Source organism: Penaeus monodon, chromosome 22 (assembly GCF_015228065.2).
Source record: "Penaeus monodon isolate SGIC_2016 chromosome 22, NSTDA_Pmon_1, whole genome shotgun sequence".
NCBI classification, from domain to species: domain Eukaryota; kingdom Metazoa; phylum Arthropoda; class Malacostraca; order Decapoda; family Penaeidae; genus Penaeus; species Penaeus monodon.
In genome coordinates, this window is record NC_051407.1 from 6576418 (window position 1) to 6576897 (window position 480).

The following is a 480-nucleotide window of genomic DNA, read 5'->3' on the forward strand; positions in this document are numbered from 1 at the left end:
TACCATTATACGAAGATGAAGTATATTTCCCGAATGTATATTGAATATCAGCCTGACTAGTGTGCGATACTGACTGTCCATCCTTATTAGCTGAACTACCGCTACCGGTCTGCCTGAGGCGCCAGATATACAAATATGTTTATAATGGGAGCAGGACTGTTCACTTAAGTGCTCCAACAGAGCTGTTTACTTAAATGCTCCTATGATTTAAGAATTACCTAATACTAATGTACACTTCATGGTGTGAATAAAGTTATATAGAAAATGTCTTTTTCTAACCAATATGACACTAAAATCCATGTGCGTTAGCCGTGAACATCCTTTATTTTATTTTAGCTGAACAAACATGATCCATGCATGCAATGTTGAAATGTTGAAAGTCATCATCTAGTATCATACAATGGAGGAACTAGTATGTGATAATTTGGGATGTCATTTACTTACTGTAGTTTGCTTTTGATCCATTAACTTTAATTCCTG